The following is a 22,500-nucleotide window of genomic DNA, read 5'->3' as shown; positions in this document are numbered from 1 at the left end:
TATATACAGGAAAGATATTCAAGGTAAGAAATGTAGTTTGCAAATGCCACTTTGTTAAATACATTTTACACTAAACGTAGCAGCAATAATAAGTAAATTGGTTTACCTTTAAAAATTCACATTTTATTTTTCCCCTTGATAATATTTGGGTATAGTACACTTATTAAACAAAAACAACAACAAATGTTTATAAAATTACTTTTGCAGTGTAAATTATATTACATTTTTTAGTTGTACAGCATAGACTATAGGTAATTAAATGTATAAATGTAAATAAAGTCTAGGCTTCACTAAAAGATTTTCCCACAAGCATAAATCACACACTTTAATTTGAATTGTATGTATAATGCAACAACAAATACACACACACACACACACACACACACCAAAACATTAAAACAAAATCACATTACTAAATGATATTCTAGCTATCCAAGTCAAACCACTGAAACATTGGCATTTAAAAAGATGATAGGACACTAATTTTATATTTAGTTTATTTCCCAAAACAGCAAAGTTTAGTTTGAACTATAGCACTTTACACTTGAAGAATCCCTAGCTAAATAAACATTGTATTTGAGATTAGTTCACATCTAAAATGAAAAAAAAAAAAAAAAAATACTTAGATTAAATTAATATTTTTTTCAAATGAAAATATTTGAATGATATTAACAAACAAATTATCTAAAAGCATGCAGAAATACAACATATCAGCAGGTTTACGAGTTCAGACTTTTTTTTTTGTCCACCATCCATTCAAAGAAAAATATCTATATCTTTTAGATGAAAAACATGAAGTAACATACCTGTGTCATACTGGCAATTAGCTTCATGGCAACTAATTAGAGGAGGTTTGCTTTCCATAGCAGCTATACAAGTGCTCTGAATTGCTCTTGGAGAGCTTATTGCAAATCTACATTAGGTCAATGTTTCGGCACCTGGCATACAGTCTGTTAAGGCACTAAGCAAAACCACAGAGTGAGAAGAAACCCAACAGCTGTTCATGGTGATGTCAGCCGTAATAGCCAGTAATAAGACAGCACAACTGAGACACGTCTCACGCTAAATTCAGCTCTTCATTAGCAATTCAGCAGCAGATGAGGCAAATAAAAGTGTGAACCCGTGAATGTGACACAAAAAGGGGGAGTTGGAATTTTTAGCATTAAAATTATATTTACTTTGGCTGATGAGAAAAGGGTGTTTAAAAAAGTTTAAATACTTCACCTATTAAAGAAAATGCAGAGTAAAATTTTTTATATATATATATATATATATATATATATATATATATAAAAATACACACACATACATACACACATAAACAGGTGGCCCTCGTTTTACAACGGTTCAATTTACACCGTTTCAGAATAACAACCTTTTTTCCAGTCAAGTGACTGCTATTGAAAACCATTGAGAAGCAGTGCATTTATTGAAATAGCCAGTAGGTGGAGCTGTCCGCTTGTGTTGCAGCAAAGCCAAACAAGCTGAAATGAATCAGTTTAACCAGACCTGAGCTATCAAGCAGATTTCAAAGGAACAAGATCTTCCTGTCTATAAATCAGTCCAGATTGGAATGCATATAAAGAACTGTTTGCAGAAAAATGCAAGTGAAGTCTGTGTTGTGTGATTATTTTATTAGGTTTACAATGCTGTTTAGCAAATGTTTTTGTTCATTTAACTTAGTTTAATTATATATTCTGTGTTGTGTGATTATTTTATTAGGTTTACAATGCATTTAAAGTCTTCATTTCAAAGCTTTAAAAATAATGTATTAGGTGTTACTTATGACAATTTTGAGAGGGGCCTGGAACCTATCTCCCTCACTTCCCATTGACTTACATTGTGAACTGGGTTTCAATTTACAAGCATTCCTTCTGGAACCTAACCCCGGCGTAAACTGAGATATATAGATAGAATATTTAGGCATCTAAGATTTTATTTTTTTGGTTCAGACTGGCAAGCACTTTTTTAATCGGTGAATTAATTTATCCACCAATCAGAAAGAACAACCCAGGGTGTTCACCAAAAATGGGCCGGCATCTAAACTTACATTCTTGCATTTCAAATAAAGATACCAAGAGAATTAAGAAAAATTTGATAATAGGAGTAAATTAGAAAAGTGCTTAAAAATGTCATTCTCTACCTGAATCACAAAAGAAAACATTTGGGTTCAGTGTCCCTTTAATTACTGTTGGGAACTAATACCCAAGCTAGAGGACACAGATGAATAGGGGGGATAAGAACAATCATGCCTAAATGGAAGGCACCGCCGCTTGAAGAACCCTTTCTTCCAAAAGCCGCCTCAGCCGAGGAAAAAGTATCAAGTCTGTAAAATTTGGAAAAAGTATGTAAAGAAGGCCAATTTGTTGCCTTGCAAATTTGCTCCATGGAAGCTTCATTTTTAAAAGCCGAAGAAGAGGATACAGCCCTGGTGGAATGAGCCGTATGTCTCTATGGAGATTGCTTCCCAGCAGACTCATATGCCAGGCAAATAACACTTTGCAACCAAAAAAAAAAAAAAAAAAACACAGCAGAAGACTTGAGAAAGTCCTTAGTCTCCTCCAATACATCCAAATTGTGCAACATACATTCTTTAACCGAAGACGACTTCGGACACAGAGATGGAACAACGAACCTTATGAAGGAAACCTAACTTAGTACGAAGACCCGCCTTATCCGCATGAAAAATAAGATAAGGGGAATCAAACTGCAAACTGAGAGTTCAGAGACTCTACACAAAGAAGAAATAGCCAAAAGAAATAAAACATTCCAACATAACAACTTAATGTCTATGGAATGCATTGGCTCTAACGGAGCCTGCTACAAAACTTTAAGAACAAGATTAAGGCTCCAAGAAGGAGCAACAGGTTTAACCACATGCCTGATTCTGACCAAGGCCTGACAAAATGCTTCTACATCTAGGACATCTGCCAAACGTTTATGTAACAAAACAGATAAGGCCAAAATTTGACCCTTTAAAGTGCTAACGGATAACCTTTTCTCCAGACCCTCCTAGAGAAAAGATAAAATTCTTGGAATTCTAACCCTACTCCAAGAGTAGCCCTTGGATTCACAGCAATAAGGATATTTACGCCACATCTTATGGTAAATCTTTCGAGTAACAGGCTTGCAGACCTGAATCATGGTCTAAATGATCGACTCAGAGAGCCCACGCATAGACAGAATCAAGTGTTCAATCTTCAAGCAGTCATCTTCATAGAAACGAGATTTGGATGAAGGAAGAGACCCTGAAGTAGAAGGTATTTCCTCAAGGGTAGTCTCCACTGAGGTAGAGAAGACATCTCCACTAGATCTGCATACCAGATCCTTAGAAGCCAAGAAGAGCAATTAGAATCACTGATGCTCTCCTGTTTCATACGAGCAATTACTCGTGGCAGTAGAGCAAACTGAGGGAATAGGTAAGCCATACTGAAGTTCCAAGGAACTGCCAACGAATCAGGAAAGCCTGGAGGAACCCTCAACCTGGAGCCGTACTTTGGAAGCTTGGCATTTTGACGAGACGCCATCAGATCCAACTCCGGTACCCCCCATTTGGAAGTTAACCTGAAGAACAACTCCGGATGGAGTTCCCACTCCCCGGAATGAAATGTCAGCCTGCTCAGGAAATCCGGTTCCCAGTTGTCCACTCCTGCAATAAGATTGGCAAAGACACAGCAGCTGTGACCTTCCGCCCACCGAATGATCTGAGTCACCTCCTTCATGGCTAGGGTGGCTATGTTGTCTGACTGGAATCTGATGTATTGGGCCAAAGACAGTTGAGGCCAAGTCATCAGAGCGTTGTAAATCGCCCTCAACTCCAGAATGTTGATAGAAAGAGAGGACTCCTCCCAAGACCAAAGTCCCTGCACCTTTAAAGAGTCCCAGACTGCTCCCCAGCCCATCAGATTGGCATCCGTGGTCCCAATAACCCAGGAAGGTGCTCCTGAGAGATCCACCACGGTAGAAAGTCTTTTGGACTCCTGATCTAGAACTATCTTTGGAGACAGATCCACATAATCTCCATTCCATTGTCTGAGCATGCACATCTGCAGAATATCCCTCCTGGCCAGCAGGAGGCGGCAAAGAGCAACACAATAAAACTGTTAAGAATCCCTTCCTTACCCACAACCCCTAGTCATTCGAACCGAAAGTAAATGGAGAAAGGTGAGTAAGACAAGGTGCGGAGGTGACTGAGGTTTAGTCAAAAACTCTTATAAAAAGACAAAAAAGGGTGGGTCCGTGGACTCATCATATCTTAAAGAAATAAATTTATCAGGTAAGCATAACATTTTGTTTTCTTCCTAAGATATGGTAAGTCCACGGTTCATCCTAATTACTGTTGGGAACCAATACCAAAGCTTGAGGACACAGATGAATAGGGGGGATAAGAACAAGCATACACACATACATATACACACATGTATACATATACACATACATATACACAGTATCTCACAAAAGTGAGTACACCCCTCACATTTTTCTAAATATTTTATTATATATTTTCATATAAGAAAGAAATGACACTTTGCTACAATGTAAAGTAGCGAGTGTACAGCCTGTAAAACAGTGTAAATTTGCTGTCCCCTCAGAATAACTCAACACACAGCCATTAATGTCTAAACCGTTGGCAACAAAAGTGAGTACACACCTAAGTGGAAATCTCAAAATTGGGCTTAAAGTGTTAATATTTTGTGTGGCCACCATTATTTTCCAGCACTGCCTTAACCCTTTTGGGCAAGGAGTTCACCAGAGCTTCACAGGTTGCCATTGGAGTCCTCTTCCACTCCTCCATGACAACATCACGGAGCGCTCCACCACCTTCCATTTGAGGATGCCCCACAGATGCTTAATAAGGTTTAGGTCTGAAGAGATGATTGGCATGTCCATCACCTTTGCCCTCAGCTTATTTAGCAAGGCAGTGGTCATCTTGGAGGTGTGTTTGGGGTCGTTATGTTGGAATACTGCCCTGTGGCCCAGTCTCCGAAGGGAGGGGATCATGCTCTGCTTCAGTATGTCACAGTACATGTTGCCATTCATGGTTCCCTCAATGAACTGTAGCTCCCAGGTGCTGGCAGCACTCATGCAGGCCCAGACCATGACACTCCCACCACCATGCTTGACTGTAGGAAAGAGACACTTGTCTTTGTGCTCCTCACCTGGTTGCCGCCACAAACGTTTGACATCATCTGAACCAAATAAGTTTATTTTGGTCTCATCGGACCACAGGATATGGTTCCAGTAATCCATGTTCTTAGTCTGCTTGTCATTAGCAAACTGTTTGCAGGATTTTTTTGTGCATCATCTTTAGAAGAGGCTTCCATCTGGGACGACAGCCATGCAGACCAATTTGATGCAGTGTGCGGCATATGGTCTGGAGCGCTGACAGGCTTACCCCCCACCCCTCCAACCTCTGCAGCAATATACTGGCAGCACTCATACGTAGGGATGCACCGAAATGAAAATTCTGGACCAATACCGAAAATTCAGGATGCCCTTGGCCTAAAACCGAAATTGTTGGGGTTTTTTTCTTTTTTAACTACAGTGTGTAGCTGAGAGAGCTGGTAGGCAGGAAAGCTCCAACAAATGGGTGTGGTCACTTGTACCGTAGGGCTTGATCTGCAGTGAAACTGTGGAGTTCTACAAGGGAGAGCGTGATTATAGCCAGACAACAATAAGAGGTGGACATGCGTTTTGTTTTTGGGTGTAGTTATCTGTGCGATGGGCGTGGCTGCACCTGATCGTCTTTTATCTCATCTCCGCCTAGTTCCTGGTTCGGGTCTCACACTGACCCGTCAGATTATATATCCAGAGCCCCAAATAGAGTCTGCCTATCACCAGGACCACCGGACTTAGCTACGACCTTACGTGCAAGGTGGTTATAGAAAGTTACTGTGCTTTTTTGTATACACTGTCTGGTGGGTGCTAATTTGTACCAGCTGTGTGCGAGCTTGGAGCTTATGCATATATAGTGTGCACGCATATTTGCCTCAGGCGAATAGAATGTGTACGCACATGAGGCTGATGTATGAGCACTGTATATAAAGGCTTATACATATTCACTGTGTGTGCTTAGGGCTGTGTCTGATAATATCAAGTGTTTATAAACATGTTACTTATTCTCCTTTGAATACTGCATTCAGAACTTTGGTTTCCTTCAAAAAATAAATAAAAAGGGCACTGCTGGTTTCAAATATCATCATGTCATGGTACTTATGTGTGTGCTCTGTGTACCATGCCAGTGCTGTGCTGCTCACCTTATGCTAAGTAGGGCTGCAACAACTAATTGGTAAGTTTGATCATAAAAATAGTTGTCAACAAATCTCATTATCAATTAGGTGGTCATCGATTAGTCGGTCAGTTGAACAGCACCAGCTGCTTTAATCTGATGATCGACTGCAACTAAGATTGTGCAAAAAAAATGTAATTTATTTTTTTAATCTTTTTTTTCTATCCGATTAATCGGATAGAAAAAAAAATAATAAATAAAAATGTTTGCACAATACCATGTGCAGGAGTTCATCGGATTGAAGCAGCTGGTGCTGTGCAATTAACCAACTAATCGATGACCACCTAATTGATAATAAGATTCTTTGACAACTATTTTTATGATCAATCTTACCGATTAGTTGTTGCAGCCCTAATGCTAAGGATAGACATGTAACTCAATAGAACAGGGGAGGGCTGTATATTGTTAGCCATTTTGTTCCTCTTTGGGCCGAAATTAGAGATTCACATTTTCGGCAACAAAAATTTTGGTGCATCGCTATTATTATTCTTTATTTAGTTCTGTGTAAATCAGATTTAACAGGGGTTTTTTTTGGTTTTACCAATTATCAAAATAAAAGTATAGTCCTAGAAAAGTATTATATGTAAAACACTAAGTCAAGTAATGAACTCAAACAACAGCTCTAGGCTGGCATCAAATTTAAAATATGCTACACAATACTTTTACTGAAAATAAAAGGCAAAAAATCCGAAAACCGAAATAACCAAAAACAAAATTTATGCTTACCTGATAAATTTATTTCTCTTGTGGTGTATCCAGTCCACGGATTCATCCATTACTTGTGGGATATTCTCCTTCCCAACAGGAAGCTGCAAGAGGATCACCCACAGCAGAGCTGTCTATATAGCTCCTCCCCTAACTGCCACCTCCCAGTCATTCGACCGAAGACAAGCAAGAGAAAGGAGAAACTATAGGGTGCAGTGGTGACTGTAGTTTAAAAAATAAAAAACACCTGCCTTAAAATGACAGGGCGGGCCGTGGACTGGATACACCACAAGAGAAATAAATTTATGAGGTAAGCATAAATTTTGTTTTCTCTTGTAAGGTGTATCCAGTCCACCGATTCATCCATTACTTGTGGGATACCAATACCAAAGCTATAGGACACGGATGAAGGGAGGGACAAGGCAGGCGCTTAAATGGAAGGCACCACTGCCTGTAAGACCTTTCTCCCAAAAATAGCCTCTGAAGAAGCAAAAGTATCAAATTTGTAGAATTAAGAAAAAGTATGAAGCGAAGACCAAAACGCCGCCTTACAAATCTGTTCCACAGAAGCCTCATTTTTAAAAGCCCATGTGGAAGCCACCGCTCTAGTGGAATGAGCTGTAATTCTTTCAGGAGGCTGCTGGCCAGCAGTCTCATAAACTAAGCGGATTCCACTTCTTAACCAAAAGGAAAGAGAAGTTGCTGAAGCCTTTTGGCCTCTCCGCTGTCCAGTGTAGACAACAAACAATGCAGATGTTTGACGAAAATCTTTAATAGCTTGTAAATAAAACTTTAAAGCACGAACCACGTCAAGATTGTGTAATAGACGTTCCTTCTTTGAAGGAGGATTAGGACACAGTGACGGAACAACAATCTCCTAATTGATATTCTTATTAGATACCACCTTAGGAAGAAACCCAGGTTTGGTACGCAAAACTATATTATCTGCATGGAAGATCAGATAAGGGGAATCACACTGCAAGGCAGATAACTCCAACTCTTCGAGCCGAAGAGATAGCTACCAAAAACAGAACTTTCCAAGATAAAACTTGATATCTATGGAATGCAGAGGTTCAAACGGAACCCCTTGAAGAACTTTAAGAACTAAATTCAAACTCCATGGCGGAGCAACAGGTTTAAACACAGGCTTGATTCTAACTAAAGCCTGACAAAACGCCTGAACGTCTGGAACATCCGCCAGACGCTTGTGCAAAAGAACAGAGCAGAAATCTGTCCCTTTAAGGAACTAGCTGACAATCCCTTCTCCAATCCTACTTGGAGAAAAGACAATATCCTAGGAATCCTGACTTTACTCCATGAGTAACCCTTGGATTCACACCAATGAAGATATTTACACCATATCTTATGATAGATTTTCCTGGTGACACTCTTTCGAGCCTGAATTAAGGTATCAATGACCGACTCGGAAAAAACCATGCTTTGATAAAATCAAGCGTTCAATCTCCAAGCAGTCAGACGCAGAGAAATTAGATTTGGATGTTTGAAGGGACCTTGAAGTAGAAGGTCCTGCCTCAGCGGCAGAGTCCATGGTGGAAAGGATGACATATCCACCAGATCTGCATACCAAGTCCTGCGTGGCCATGCAGGAGCTATCAAAATCACCAAAGCTCTCTCCTGCTTGATCTTGGCAATCAGACGAGGGAGCAGAGGAAACGGTGGAAACACATAAGCCAGGCTGAAGGAACAGGGCGCTGCTAGAGCATCTATCAGCGCTGCCTGGGGATCCCTTGACCTGGACCCGTAACAAGGAAGTTTGGCGTTCTGACGAGATGTCATGAGATCCAGTTCTGGTTTGCCCCATAGTTGAATCAGCTGGGCAAATACCTCCGGATGGAGCTCCCACTCCCCCGGATGAATAGTCTGTCGACTTAGAAAATCCGCCTCCCAGTTCTCTACTCCTGGGATATGGATAGCCGAGAGATGGCAAGAGTGAACCTCTGCCCATAGAATTATATTTGAAACCTCCAACATTGCCAGGGGGCTCCTTGTTCCCCCCTGATGGTTGATATAGGCTACAGTCGTGATGTTGTCCGACTGAAATCTGATGAACCTGACCACAGCTAGCTGAGGCCAAGCCTGAAGAGCATTGAATATCGCTCTTAGTTCCAGAATGTTTATCGAAAGGAGCGTCTCCTCCCTAGTCCACAAGCCCTGAGCCTTCAGGGAGTTCCAGACTGCACCCCAGCCCAGAAGGCTGGCATCTGTCGTTACTATAGTCCAATCAGGCCTGCGGAAGCTCATCCCCTTGGACAGATGGACCCGAGATAGCCACCAGAGAAGAAAATCCCTGGTTTCTTGATTCAGATTTAGTAGAGGGGACAAATCTGTGTAATCCCCATTCCACTGACTGAGCATGCAAAGTTGCAGCGGTCTGAGATGTAGGCGGGCAAACGGTACTATGTCCATTGCCACTACCATTAAACCGATTACTTCCATACACTGAGCCAATGAAGGACGAGAAGTGGAATAAAGAACACGGCAAGAGTCTAGAAGTTTTGACAATCTGGCCTTCGTTAGGTAAATCTTCATTTTTACAGAATCTATCAGAGTCCCTAGGAATGAAACTTTTGTTAGAGGTGATAGAGAACTCTTTCCTTCATTCACCTTCAACCCATGGGACCTCAGAAATGCCAGAACAATGTCCGTGTGGGACCTGGCAATTTGAAAAGTCGATGCCTGTATCAGAATGTCGTCTAAGTAAGGGGCTACTGCTATACCCCACGGCCTTAGGACCGCTAGAAGGGACCCTAGAACCTTTGTAAAGATTCTTGGTGCTGTGGCCAACCCGAAAGGAAGAGCCACAAACTGGTGGTGCCTGTCTAGAAAGGCAAACCTGAGAAAACGATGATGATCTTTGTGTATCGGGATGTGAAGATAAGCATCCTTTAAGTCTACGGTAGTCATATATTGACCCTTCTGGATCATAGGAAGGATGGTTCGAATAGTCTCCATCTTGAAGGATGGAACTTTGAGAAATTTGTTTAAGATCTTGAGATCTAAGATTGGTCTGAATGTTCCCTCTTTTTTGGGAACTACAAACAGATTTGAATAGAAGCCCTGTCCCTGTTGCTCCTGCGGAACTGGGTGGATCACTCCCATAAATAGGAGGTCTTGAACACAATGTAAGAATGCCTCTCTCTTTATCTGGTTTGCAGATAAAAGTGAGAGATTAAATCTCCTTCTTCGGGGAGAGGTTTTGAATTCCAGAAGATAACCCTTGGACACAATTTCCAATGCCCAGGGATCCTGGACATCTCTTGCCCAAGCCTGGGCGAAGAGAGAGAGAGAGAGAGAGTCTGCCCCCTACTTTCCGTTTCCGGATCGGGGGCTGCTCTTTCATGCTGTCTTAGAGGCAGCAGCAGGCTTCTTGGCCTGTTTCCCCTTGTTCCAAGCCTGGTTAGGTCTCCAGACCGGCTTAGACTGGGCAAAAGTTCCCTCTTGTTTTGTGTTAGAGGAAGTTGAAGCTGCGCCACTCTTGAAGTTTCGAAAGGGCCGAAAACTAGACTGTTTGGTCCTTAATTTGTTGGACCTATCTTGAGGAAGGGCGTGACCTTTTCCTCCAGTGATGTCAGAAATGACCTCCTTCAGTCCAGGCCCGAATAGGGTCTTTCCTTTGAAGGGAATGTTGAGAAGTTTAGAGGAAGTTGAAGCTGCGCCACTCTTGAAGTTTCGAAAGGGCCGAAAACTAGACTGTTTGGTCCTTAATTTGTTGGACCTATCTTGAGGAAGGGCGTGACCTTTTCCTCCAGTGATGTCAGAAATGACCTCCTTCAGTCCAGGCCCGAATAGGGTCTTTCCTTTGAAGGGAATGTTGAGAAGTTTAGAGGAAGTTGAAGCTGCGCCACTCTTGAAGTTTCGAAAGGGCCGAAAACTAGACTGTTTGGTCCTTAATTTGTTGGACCTATCTTGAGGAAGGGCGTGACCTTTTCCTCCAGTGATGTCAGAAATGACCTCCTTCAGTCCAGGCCCGAATAGGGTCTTTCCTTTGAAGGGAATGTTGAGAAGTTTAGACTTTGAAGTCACGTCAGCTGAGCAGGATTTAAGCCATAGCGCCCTACGCGCCTGAATAGCAAAACCTGAATTTTTAGCCGTTAGTTTGGTTAAATGAACAACGGCGTCAGAAACAAATGAATTGGCTATCTTAAGAGCCTTAAGCTTGTCAATAATATCTTCCAACGGGGTTTCAAACAGTAGAGCCTCCTCTAGAGACTCAAACCAGAAAGCCGCAGCAGCAGTGACTGGGGCAATGCATGCAAGAGGCTGGAGAATAAAACCTTGTTGAATAAAAATTTTCTTAAGGTAACCCTCTAATTTTTTATCCATTGGATCTAGAAAAGCACAACTGTCCTCGACAGGGATAGTGGTACGCTTAGCTAGAGTAGAAACTGCTCCCTCCACCTTAGGGACCGTCTGCCATAAGTCCCGTGTAGCGGCGTCTATATGAAACATCTTTTTAAAAACAGGAGGGGGAGAGAATGGTACACCTGGTCTATCCCATTCCTTAGTGATAATTTCAGAAAACCTTTTAGGGATTGGAAAAACATCAGTGTAAGCAGGTACTGCATAGTATTTATCCAATCTACATAATTTCTCTGGGACTACAATAGTGTAACAGTCATCCAGAGTTGCTAAGACCTCCCTGAGCAATACGCGGAGGTGCTCAAGCTTAAATTTAAATGTAGACATATCAGAATCAGGTTGAAGTATCTTCCCTGAATCAGAAAAATCACCCACAGATTGAAGCTCCCCTGCTTCAGCTTCAGTACATTGTGAGGGTGTATCAGACAGCCACTAAAGCGTCAGAGAGCTCTGTATTTATTCTAGTCCCAGAGCTGTCTCGCTTTCCTTGCAATCCTGGCAGTTTAGATAATACCTCTGTAAAGGTATGATTCATAACTGCCGCCATGTCTTGCAAGGTATACGCAATGGGCACGCTAGATGTACTTGGCGTCCCCTGAGCGGGAGTTATAGGTTCTGACACGTGGGGAGAGTTAGACGGCATAACTTCCTCCTTGTCAATTTCTTCTGGTGATAAATTTTTAAAGCCAGAATATGGTCTTTGTAATCTATAGTAAAAACATAATTTATGCTTACCTGATAAATTTATTTCTCTTGTGGTGTATCCAGTCCACGGATCCTCCATTACTTGTGGGATATTCTCATTCCCAACAGGAAGTTGCAAGAGGACACCCACAGCAGAGCTGTCTATATAGCTCCTCCCCTAACTGCCATATCCAGTCATTCGACCGAAAACAAGCAGAGAAAGGAGAAACCATAGGGTGCAGTGGTGACTAGTTTAAAATTAAAAAATACCTGCCTTAAAATGACAGGACGGGCCGTGGACTGGAAACACCACAAGAGAAATAAATTTATCAGGTAAGCATAAATTATGTTTTCTCTTGTAAGGTGTATCCAGTCCAAGGATCATCCATTACTTGTGGGATACCAATACCAAAGCTAAAGTACACGGATGAAGGGAGGGACAAGGCAGGTACTTAAACGGAAGGCACCACTGCCTGTAAGACCTTTCTCCCAAAAATAGCCTCCGAAGAAGCAAAAGTATCAAATCTGTAGAATTTTGAAAAAGTATGAAGCGAAGACCAAGTCGCCGCCTTGCAAATCTGTTCAACAGAAGCCTCATTTTTAAAGGCCCATGTGGAAGCCACAGCTAGGCCCATGTGAAAGCCACAGCTCTAGTAGAATGAGCTGTAATCCTTTCTGGAGGCTGCTGGCCAGCAGTCTCATAGGCTAAGCGGATTATGCTTCTTAGCCAAAAGGAAAGAGAGGTTGCCAAAGCCTTTTGACCTCTCCTCTTTCCAGAGTAGACAACAAACAAAGCAGATGTTTGACGAAAATCTTTAGTACCTTGTAAGTAAAACTTTAAAGCACGAACCACGTCCAGATTGTGTAATAGACGTTCCTTCTTTGAAGAAGGATTAGGACACAAAGACGGAACAACAATCTCTTGATTGATATTCTTATTAGATACCACCTTAGGTAAAAACCCAGGTTTGGTACGCAGAACTACCTTATCTGCATGGAAGATCAGATAAGATAAGGAGAATCACATTGTAAGGCAGATAACTCGGAAACTCTACGAGCCGAGGAAATAGCTACCAAAAAAAGAACTTTCCAAGATAAAAGTTTGATATCTATGGAATGAAGAGGTTCAAACGGAACCCCCTGAAGCACTTTAAGAACCAAATTTAAGCTCCAAGGTGGAGCAACAGGTTTAAACACAGGCTTGATTCTAACTAAAGCCTGACAAAATGCCTGAACGTCTGGGACCTCCGCGAGACGCTTGTGCAAAAGAATAGATAGCGCAGAAATCTGTCCCTTTAAGGAACTAGCTGACAATCCTTTCTCCAATCCTTCTTGGAGAAAAGATAATATCCTGGGAATCCTGACCTTACTCCATGAGTAGCCCTTGGATTCACACCAATAAAGATATTTATGCCATATTTTATGATAGATTTTCCTGGTTACAGGCTTTCGTGCCTGAATTAAAGGTATCAATGACTGACTCAGAGAAACCACGCTTTGATAAAATCAAGCGGTCAATCTCCAGACAGTCAGCCTCAGAGAAATTAGATTTGGATGGTTGAAAGGACCTTGAAGTAGAAGGTCCTGTCTCAGCGGCAGAGTCCATGGTGGAAAGGATGACATGTCCACCAGATCTGCATACCAAGTCCTGCGTGGCCACGCAGGCGCTATCAAGATCACCGATGCTCTCTCCTGCTTGATTTTGGCAATCAGACGAGGGAGCAGAGGAAACGGTGGAAACACATAAGACAGGTTGAAGGACCAAGGCGCTGCTAGAGCATCTATCAGTGTTGCCTTTGGGTCCCTGGACCTGGATCCGTAACAAGGAAGCTTGGTGTTCTGGCGAGACGCCATGAGATCCAGTTCTGGTTTGCCACAATGATGAACCAATTGCGCAAACACCTCCAGATGGAGTTCCCACTCCCCCGGATGAAAAGTCTGTCGACTTAGAAAATCCGCCTCCCAGTTCTCTACACCTGGGATATGGATAGCTAATAGGTGGCAAGAGTGAATCTCTGCCCAGTGAATTATCTTTGAGACTTCCAACATCGCTAGGGAACTCCTTGTTCCCCCTTGATTGATGTAAGCCACAGTCGTGATTTGTCCGAATGAAATCTGATGAACCTCATTGTCGCTAGCTGAGGCCAAGTCTGAAGAGCATTGAATATCGCTCTTAGTTCCAAAATGTTTATTGGAAGGAGTGACTCCTCCTGAGTCCACGATCCCTGAGCCTTCAGGGAGTTCCAGACTGCACCCCAACCTAGAAGGCTGGCATCTGTTGTTACAATTGTCCAATCTGCCCTGCGAAAGGTCATATCTTTAGACAGATGGACCCGAGATAGCCACCAGAGAAGAGAATCCCTGGTCTCTTGATCCAGATTTAGTAGAGGGGACAAATCTGTGTAATCCCCATTCCACTGACTGAGCATGCATAGTTGCAGCGGTCTGAGATGTAGGCGTGCAAACGGCACTATGTCCATTGCCGCTACCATTAAGCCGATTACTTCCATGCACTGAGCCACCGAAGGGCGAGGAATGGAATAAAGAACATGGCAGGAAATTAGAAGTTTTGATAACCTGGACTCCATCAGGAAATTTTCATTTCTACAGAATCTATCAGAGTCCCTAAGAAGGAAACTCTTGTGAGGGGGGATAGAGAACTCTTTTTCTCGTTCACCTTCCACCCATGCGACCTCAGAAATGCCAACACTATGTCCGTATGAGACTTGGCAATTTGGAAGTTTGACGCCTGACTCAGGATGTCGTCTAAATAAGGGGCCACTGCTATGCCCCGCGGCCTAAGGACCGCCAGAAGCGACCCCAGAACCTTCGTAAATATTCTTGGGGCTGTAGCTAACCCAAAGGGAAGAGCTACAAACTGGTAATGCCTGTTTAGGAAGGCAAATCTGAGAAACCGATGATGATCTTTGTGTATCGGAATGTGAAGATAAGCATCCTTTAAATCCACTGTAGTCATGTATTGACCCTCCTGGATCATAGGTAGGATGGTCCGAACAGTCTCCATCTTGAATGATGGAACTCTGAGGAATTTGTTTAAGATCTTTAGATCCAAAATTGGTCTGAAGGTTCCCTCTTTTTTGGGAACCACAAACAGATTGGAGTAAAATCCCTGTCCCTGTTCCTCCTTTGGAACTGGATGGATCACTCCCATAACTAGGAGGCCTTGTACACAGTGTAAGAATGCCTATCTGGTTTGCAGATAATTGTGAAAGGTGAAATCTCCCTTTTAGGGGGGGAAGCCTTGAAGTCCAGAAGATATCCCTGGGATATAATTTCCAACGCCCAGGGATCCTGGACATCTCTTGCCCACGCCTGGGCGAAGAGCGAAAGTCTGCCCCCTACTAGATCCGTTACCGGATAGGGGGACGTTCCTTCATGCTGTCTTAGAGGCAGCAGCAGGCTTTTTGGCCTGCTTACCCTTGTTCCAGGTCTGGTTAGGTCTCCAGACCGTCTTGGACTGAGCAAAAGTTCCCTCTTGTTTTGCATTAGAGGAAGTTGATGCCGCACTTGCCTTGAAGTTTCGAAAGGCATGAAAATTAGACTGTTTGGCCTTGATTTGGACTTATCCTGAGGAAGGGCATGACCTTTTCCTCCAGTGATATCAGCAATAATCTCCTTCAAACCAGGCCCGAATAGGGTCTGCCCCTTGAAAGGAATGTTAAGCAGCTTAGACTTTGAAGTAACGTCAGCTGACCATGATTTAAGCCATAGCGCTCTGCGCGCCTGGATAGCAAAACCAGAATTCTTAGCCGTTAGTTTAGTCAAATGAACAATGGCATCAGAAACAAAAGAATTGGCTAGCTTAAGTGCTCTAAGCTTTTCAAGTATGTCATCCAATGGAGTCGCTACCTGTAAAGCCTCTTCCAGAGACTCAAACCAGAACGCCGAAGCAGCAGCAGTGACAGGAGCAATGCATGCAAGAGGCTGTAGGATAAAACCTTGTTGAATAAACATTTTCTTAAGGTAACCCTCTAACTTTTTATCCATTGGATCTAAGAAAGCACAACTGTCCTCGACAGGGATAGTAGTACGCTTTGCTAGAGTAGAAACTGCTCCCTCCACCTTAGGAACTGTCTGCCATAAGTCCCGTGTGGTGGCGTCTATTGGAAACATTTTTCTAAAAATAGGAGGGGGAGAAAACGGCACACCTGGTCTATCCCATTCCTTAGTAATAATTTCTGTAAACCTTTTAGGTATTGGAAAAACATCAGTGCACACCGGCACTGCATAGTATTTATCCAGTCTACACAATTTCTCTGGCACTGCAATTGTATCACAGTCATTCAGAGCAGCTAAAACCTCCCTGAGTAACACGCGGAGGTTTTCAAGCTTAAATTTAAATGTAGAGATATCAGAATCAGGTTGCATCATCTTCCCTGAGTCAGAAACATCACCCACAGAAAGAAGCTCTCCTTCTTCAACTTCTGCATATTGTAAGGCAGTATCAGACATAGCTCTTAAAGCGTCAGTATGCTCTGTATTTCGTCTAACTCCAGAGCTATCTCGCTTTCCTCTAAATACAGGTAGTCTGGCTAATACCGCTGACAGTGTATTATCCATGACTGCCGCCATGTCTTGTAAAGTAAACGCTATGGGCGCCCTAGATGTACTTGGCGCCATTTGAGCGGGAGTCAAAGGATCTGGTTTGAGAGTTAGTCGGCATAACTTCCCCCTCGTCAGATTCATCTGGTGATAAAAAATTTTAAAGACAGAATATGATCTTTATTGCTTAAAGTGAAATCAGTACATTTGGTACACATTCTAAGAGGGGGTTCCACAATGGCTTTTAAACATAATGAACAAGGAGTTTCCTCTATGTCAGACACGTTTGTACAGACTAGCAATGAGACTAGCAAGCTTGGAAAACACTTTAAATCAAGTTAACAAGCAAATATAATAAACGGTACTGTGCCTTTAAGAGAAACAAATTTTGTCAGAATTTGAAAAACAGTGAAAAAAGGCAGTAAATCAAACGAAATTTTTACAGTGTGTATAATAAGCTAACAGAGCATTGCACCCACTTGCAAATGGATGATTAACCCCTTAGTTCAAAAAACGGATCAAAAAAACGATAGACGTTTTTTAACAGTCACACCAAACTGCCACAGCCTTGCTGTGGGCCTACCTTCCCCAACAAACAACTTTGGAAAGCCTAAGAGCCCTTTAGAGATGTCCTATAGCATTCAGGGGACTCCTGGAGGAAGCTGGATGTCTGTCTGTAAAATTTACTACGCAAAAAAAGCGCTAAATTAGGCCCCTCCCACTCATAGTAACACAGTGGAAAGCCTCAGGAACCTGTTTCTAGGCAAATTTAAGCCAGCCATTTGGAAAAAACTAGGCCCCAATAAAGTTTTATCACGAAAGTATATATAAAAACGTTTAAACATGCCAGCAAACGTTTTATATTGTAAATATAAAAGAGTATTACCTCAGAAAGTAAGCATGATACCAGTCGCTATTAAATCACTGTATTCAGGCTTACCTTACATACATTTGGTATCAGCAGCATTTTCTAGCATTCATATCTTGTAGAAAAATCTTAACTGCACATACCTCATAGCAGGATAACCTGCACGCTATTCCCCAGCTGAAGTTACCTCTCTCTTCAGTCATGTGTGAGAACAGCAATGGATCTTAGTTACAACCTGCTAAGATCATAGAAATCGCAGGCAGATTCTTCTATTTTTCTGCCTGGAACAAAATAGTACAACTCCGGTACCATTTAAAAATAATAAACTTTTGATTGAAGTAAAATAACAGCTACATTTCACCACTTTTCTCTTACTACTTCCATGCTTGTTGAGAGTTGCAAGAGAATGACTGGGTATGGCAGTTAGGGGAGGAGCTATATAGACAGCTCTGTTGTGGGTGTCCTCTTGCAACTTCCTGTTGGGAATGAGAATATCCCACAAGTAATGGATGATCCGTGGACTGGATACACCTTACAAGAGGAATCAGTGCATTTGGTACACATTCTAAGAGGGGGTTCCACAATGGCTTCTAAACATAATGAACAATGAGTTTCCTCTATGTCAGACATGTTTAAACAGACTAGTAATGAGACCAGCAAGCTTGGAAAACACTTTAATAACTGAACAAGCAAAAAATAAAAACGGTACTGTGCCTTTAAGAGAAAAAAAACAATCACAGAAACAGTGAAAAAAGCAGTAAATTTTACGAAATTTTTACAGTGTGTATAATAGACTGAAATAGCATTGCACCCACTTGCAAATGGATGATTAACCCTTAGTTTCAAAACCGGATAAAAAAAAAACGATATAAACGTTTTTAAACAGTCACAACCAACTGCCACAGCTCTGCTGTGGCCCTACCTGCCCATACGACTTTGGAAGGCACAAAAACCCTTTAGAGAGGTCCTATATGTTCAGGGGACTCCTTCAGGGATAAAAAGAGAGAAGCGCTCAACCTGGAAACGGATAGCATATTAGCTTGTTCTATGGCTAGTTACCACCCAAGAAGCAGCCTCTTTTTGCTCAACATGTGCCTTTCACAGAGAATAACTTTCCTGAAGCATATCAGTCTGATCCTGACTTCACAGTACAGTCCAGCCCCGAAATACCAGGCAATCCCTCTCTGAACGAGAGAAACAGCAAAACCCCAGATGTATGTTTAGGCCTATTGTGGGCCTCGTCAGTGAGGTGCAGCCATATCCCTCTAGGCACACTGAGCAACGGGTCCACGTCTGGATTCCCGCATCACACTTAGGGAGACTTCCCAAACTATCATAATTTGCATACATTTTCGGGGCTGGACTGCACTGTTAAGTCAGGATCAGACTGATATGCTACAGAAAAGTTCTTCTCTGTGAAAGGCACACATTGAGCAAAAAGAGGCTGCTTCTAGGGTGGTAACTAGCCATAGAACAAGCTATTATGCTATTGTTCGTTCCCAGGTTGAGCGCTTCTCTCTTTTTATTTAAGACTCCTTCAGGGAAGCTGGATGTCTCAAGCTGCAAAAACTACTGCACAATTTAGGCAGTAAAATAGGCCCCTCCCAACCTGTACTCACAGTGAGAGGGCCTTAAAAAACTATCCCTAGGCAAAATTTAGTCAGCCATGTGGAAAAACTGGGCCCCAGAAAAAAGTTTTATCACCAATATGTAATAAACGTTTAAATACCTCAAGCAAACGTTATATCTATTCAGTAATGGGAGCAAATAAAAATATTACCCTTTACAGTAAGCATGATACCAGTCGTTCTTAAAATTACTGTAATCAGGCTTACCTTAAATAAATCCGGTATTGTCAGCATTTTCTAGCTTATCTCTCTAGAAAAATTTAAAACTGCACATACCTCAGAGCAGGAGACCCTGCACGCTATTCCCCCAGCTGAAGTTACCTATCTCTTCAGTTATGTGTGAGAACAGCAATTGATCTTAGTTACAAGCTGCTAAGATCATAAAAAACCACAGACAGACTCTTCTTCAACTTTCTGCCTGAGGCTAAAATAGTACAACTCCGGTACCATTTGAAAATAATAAACTTTTGATTGAAGATAAACTACATTAATGCACCACATCTCTCTAGCTACTTCCCTTGTCGAGAGATGCAAGAGAATGACTGGGAGGTGGCAGTTAGGGGAGGAGCTATATAGACAGCTCTGCTGTGGGTGATCCTCTTGCAGCTTCCTGTTGGGAAGGAGAATATCCCACAAGTAATGGATGAATCCGTGAACTGGATACACCTTACAAGAGAAAATGCCATTTTCGGCCGAAACTTTCTGCGGCCGTAATTTCGGTGCATCCCTACTCATACATCGATTCCCCAAAGACAACCTCTGGATATGACGCTGAGCACGTGCACTCAACTTCTTTAGTTGACCATGGTGAACCATGTTCTGAGTGGAACCTGTCCTGTGAAACCGCTGTATGGTCTTGTCCACCGTGCTGCAGCTCAGTTTCAGGGTCTTGGCAATCTTCTTATTGCCTAGGCCATCTTTATGTAGAGCAACAATTCGTTTTTCAGATCATCTGAGAGTTCTTTGCCATGAGGTGCCATGTTGAACTTTCAGTGACATTTATGAAAGAGTGTAAGAGCTATAAAACCAAATTATTCACACCTGCTCTCCATTCACACCTGAGACCTTGTAACACTAACGAGTCACATGACACCGGGGAGGAAAAATGGCTAATTGAGCCCAATTTAGACATTTCCACTTAAGGGTGTATTTACTTTTGTTGCCAACAGTTTAGACATTAATAGCCGTGTGTTGAGTTATTTTGAGGGGACAGCACATATACACTGTTATACAGACTGTACACTCACTACTTTACATTGTAGCAAAGTGTCATTTCTCTGTGTGTGTGTGTGTTTGTGTGTGTGTACAAAACAAAGGGAGAGTGATAGAAGCTGAGGGCGCACTGAACTGTTTATATAATTCTAGAGTGTAGAAGTAAAAAGAGATCAAAGTATATAATATATTATAGTAATTCCAATAAGAAGTGTACGGACAAATAAAGTATAGATATTGACTTGAAAATCACAGGACTATATAGCCTAATATATTAACATTATAACACTAGTTGCAGTAATTTTGTAAAGTTCTGTGAAAAGTACAATAATTCATCCAATTAATATTAGAACAAAACAGTGAAGTAATAGCAATACAGTTGGTATAGGCAAAAATATCTGCAGAGTAATTTATATAGACATAACTGTTAGAGCAATACAATAGGTGTGAATTGTCACACAGTATAAATAAAAATACCAAAAACAGTCAACTTAATTGTATAAAGGAGATCATAAAATCAATTAAATATATTCATGGAAATCAAAACCATTCAAATGGTATATGACGAAATGCAAAATAGGCTCCACAGAGTCTGGACAAAGGTGACCCCGTAGGGCATCTACTTACACTCCTTACCAAAAATCAATATGAGGCAAATGTCGCGCAGTGTAGGGAGAGTCTTTATCCAGCTTCCACGGATGCAAATTACAGATATGGGACCCCGCTAGTGTCTTTGTTCATGTGGCTTCTGAGCACTAGAGTCTGCACTGCCAGCAAAGTACAAGCCCAGAGTTGGAAAGCAGTTCAGTGATGCAGATAAGATAGTTCCAAGTCAGGGACACCGAAGCCAAAAATGCCAAATGGGTACAGGTACTGGATACACATACAGGTCAGAGGCGCAGGCAAAGTACAGGCCTAAGTCACAATTACTGTGGTAAACAGTTTAGCTGAAGTATAAACCAGCTCAGGAAAGCTATGGTAATAGCCAGAGGATAAGTTAAGTCAGAAATGTACAGGGAATCAAACGGAAGAAACAATGATAATCCAAGGAAGCTCTGACATTGGATGTGTTTCCTGTGAGAGCTGTTTGATCCGTGACCTCCTGGCTTTTGGACCTCAGCTTTGTTTCTGAATTTCACCTTTACCAGTTCCTTGGATTATCATTGCTTCTTCCGGGCATATGAATAGACCGGTCCGGTTGCCAAAATGCGAGAAAAAAATCTTGCGGGCAAGAAAATTTTTTAAGTTACTAGCCTGAACGGGGACCTGACATTTTAAGTGGCATATGAGAAGCAATAAAAAAACATAATTTATGCTTACCTGATAAATTTATTTCTCTTGTAGTGTATCCAGTCCACGGATCATCCATTACTTGTGGGGTATTCTCCTTCCCAACAGGAAGTTGCAAGAGGATCACCCACAGCAGAGCTGCTATATAGCTCCTCCCCTGTCATATCCAGTCATTCGACCGAAAACAAACAGAGAAAGGAGAAACCATACGGTGCAGTGGTGACTGTAGTTTAATTAAAATTTAGACCTGCCTTAAAAAGGACAGGGCGGGCCGTGGACTGGATACACTACAAGAGAAATAAATTTATCAGGTAAGCATAAATTATGTTTTCTCTTGTTAAGTGTATCCAGTCCACGGATCATCCATTACTTGTGGGATACCAATACCAAAGCTAAAGTACACTGATGATGGGAGGGACAAGGCAGGATTAAGCGGAAGGAACCACTGCCTGAAGAACCTCTCCCCCAAACACAGCCTCCGAAGAAGCAAAAGTATCAAATTTGTAAAATTTTGAAAAAGTGTGAAGCAAAGACCAAGTCGCAGCCTTGCAAATCTGTTCAACAGAGGCCTCATTTTTGAAGGCCCAGGTGGAAGCCACAGCTCTAGTAGAATGAGCTGTAATCCTTTCAGGGGGCTGCTGTCCGGCAGTCTCATAGGCTAGGCTTATTACGCTCCGAAGCCAAAAGGAAAGAGAGGTTGCCGAAGCTTTTTGACCTCTCCTCTGTGCAGAGTAAACGACAAACAGGAAAGATGTTTGACAAAAATCCTTAGTAGCTTGTAAGTAAAACTTCAAGGCACGGACTACGTCCAGATTATGTAAAAGACGTTCCTTCTTTGAAGAAGGATTAGGGCACAACGATGGAACAACAATCTCTTGATT

At 42.0% G+C, this 22,500-nt stretch overlaps 1 protein-coding gene across 8 annotated transcripts in view; it reads right to left on the bottom strand.

Moving 5' to 3' along the window:
• Positions 1-22,500, bottom strand: part of R3HDM1 (R3H domain containing 1) — a 546,502-nt gene that overhangs the window by 463,580 nt on the left and 60,422 nt on the right. Inside the window, exon 1 of one of the 8 annotated variants that reach the window (XM_053698241.1) lies at positions 807-960. The exons of the other annotated variants lie outside the window; for them this stretch is intronic. The gene's annotated coding sequence lies outside the window, so the exon portion shown is untranslated. Of the gene's footprint in view, positions 1-806; positions 961-22,500 lie in introns of those variants that run through there. 8 annotated transcript variants of the gene reach the window in all.

The sequence above is a fragment of the Bombina bombina genome, chromosome 1 (assembly GCF_027579735.1).
Source record: "Bombina bombina isolate aBomBom1 chromosome 1, aBomBom1.pri, whole genome shotgun sequence".
NCBI classification, from domain to species: domain Eukaryota; kingdom Metazoa; phylum Chordata; class Amphibia; order Anura; family Bombinatoridae; genus Bombina; species Bombina bombina.
The sequence above is the reverse complement of the archived record's forward strand: the minus strand, read 5'-3'. Positions and strand labels throughout refer to the sequence as shown.